This window comes from Bos mutus, chromosome 21, assembly GCF_027580195.1.
Source record: "Bos mutus isolate GX-2022 chromosome 21, NWIPB_WYAK_1.1, whole genome shotgun sequence".
In the NCBI taxonomy this organism is placed as follows: Eukaryota; Metazoa; Chordata; class Mammalia; order Artiodactyla; family Bovidae; genus Bos; species Bos mutus.
Window position 1 is genome coordinate 23,228,089 of NC_091637.1, and position 2,181 is coordinate 23,230,269.

The 2,181-nt window shown below is 41.4% G+C and overlaps 1 pseudogene; it reads right to left on the minus strand.

The window, feature by feature from the left end:
* Positions 1–1,492: 1,492 nt before the first annotated feature.
* Positions 1,493–1,696, minus strand: LOC138984366 (NADH dehydrogenase [ubiquinone] 1 beta subcomplex subunit 1 pseudogene; annotated as a pseudogene).
* Between the last annotated feature and the right edge of the window lie 485 nt (positions 1,697–2,181).

Genomic DNA, 2,181 nt, shown 5'->3' on the forward strand with positions numbered 1-2,181 from the left:
TAATCTTTTACCAGTGGAAACATTAGTCATCCTGCCTCCTCATTGAAAAACTTTCTTCTCTTGAGAAGGTGCCAATATCATGGGTGTACACTCATTCATTTCTGTAAGGCTAGCTATCAGGGCTGTTGTTTGTAGCCATTATTTCTTTAAATTGAAGCATGATACTTTACAGCCTGTTATTTTAAGTAAAATGGAGGCCTAATGGATGGCTTACCACTTCACACTGCATTTCTAGCGATTTCATTTGCAAGCGTATCAAATGCCCTGAGATGAATGAGTTTTGCCCTTCAATGGAAACTGGCAAAAGCAGAGCTGAGCTGACTTGCAGATAAATATTAATAGCGATTGCTCAGAAGAAAAGGTCAAGAAATAAAGCTCAAATACTTGTCTTTACTTAAACACTTAAATTATGTAAAATTGAAAATCCATTCTCATTTTTAAGTGAACACATTAATCTTCTAAGAAGTGAAAGAAGTTGTCATGAATTTAGGGAGAGGGAGTAATTTAGTCCTGACTTTCATCATCTCCAGAACTAGACGAAGAAGTAGACCAGTCAGCTGGTTCATAGGGCACTGATGCATAAATGGTACAAAAATCCACCACTGGGGTAGATAGACCCCCCGGGAAGCTATAGTCACTGAAGGGTTTATGTTCAAGTCTTGATCTTCACCCCTTGAATGTGGGTGAAACCTGTGACTTGCCTCAAACTAATATAAAATAAAGACTATGGTGGGTACTTCCTTGGTGGTCTAGTGGTTAAGACTTTGCTTTCCAATGCAGGGGTGCAGGTTCAATCAGGGTTCCCCTGGTCAGGGAACTGAGATACCACATGCCTTATGGCCAAAAAACCAAAAGGTAAAACAGAAGCAATATTGTAACAAACTCAGTAAAGACTTTAAAAAAAGAAAACTATGATCAAAGTGGCGAGATGGTAACATCTGTCATCACGCTACTGTGTGTATATATGTGTGCATGTGCAAATATATTCAAGAGTGATTCTCCACTGCCATTTTTTTTAATGAATGTGTTTCTATTTCTCTTATAATTTAAAAAGTGCAAACATTCTGTTGGACCATATAAATGGCTGAGCATCAAAGAATTTGATGCTTTCGAATTGTGATGCTGGAGAAGACTCTTGAGAGTCCCTTGGACAGCAAGGAGATCAAACCTGCCAATCCTAAAGGAAATCAACTCTGAATATTCATTAGAAAGACTGATGCTGAAGCCCCAATATTTGGCCACCTGATACGAAGAGTTGGCTCATTGGAAAAGACCCTGATGCTAGGAAAGACTGAAGGCAGGAGGAGAAGGGGGCAACGGAGGATGAGTGGTTGGATGAAATCACCAACTCAATGGACATGAATTTGAGCAAATTCCGGAGACGATGGAGGACAAAGAAGCCTGGAGCCCTGCAGTCCAAGGGGTCACAAAGAGTTGGACATGACTTGCCAACTAAACCACAACAATACATTCTGTAATTCAGCCACAGCCTTTACATCCGGGTGACTTCTTCACTGGATTTCAATTTCCTTTTATATAACAGATTCTTGTTCCTGAAGGCAGTTAGCTTTCCATCATTCTTTCTGTCTAGATAACATCTAAAGACAAGTCCAACAGGTACATGACTAAGTACCCAGTGGTCACACATAATCTGAAGTAAGTTCATCATGAACGCTGCAACCTCAGAAACAACAATGATCCCACACCCAAGGACAGTGGCCTCCAAGGCCATTTCTGAATAAGTGAGCTGCCATGGTGTCAGGTGGGCTATGGAGAGGGACCACATGATGAAGAACTTTGAGCAGCCTCTATAACCTGAAAAAGACTTGAGGCTGACAGCTAGCAAGAAAGCAGGGAGCTCAGTCCTATAGGAGATAAATTCTGCAACAACCCAAGGGAGCTTTGAACTGGATCTTTCCCCAGGCAAGCCTCCAGTGAGACCCTAGTCTTGACCTACACCAGGTTTTCTACCTGAAGAGACTCTGAAGTAGAGAATCTCATTATGCTGTTCCTGGATTCTAGCCTACAGAAAACTGTGAGTAGTGAACACATACTGTTCAAGCTTTGAATATGCGGTCGTTTGTGATGCAGCCATGGAAAACTAATGCAACCATGCAACAGGTGAAAAAATTGGAGAAAATTGCATTTGCCAGAGTCCATTAAGGGGAGTAGCAAGTGTGG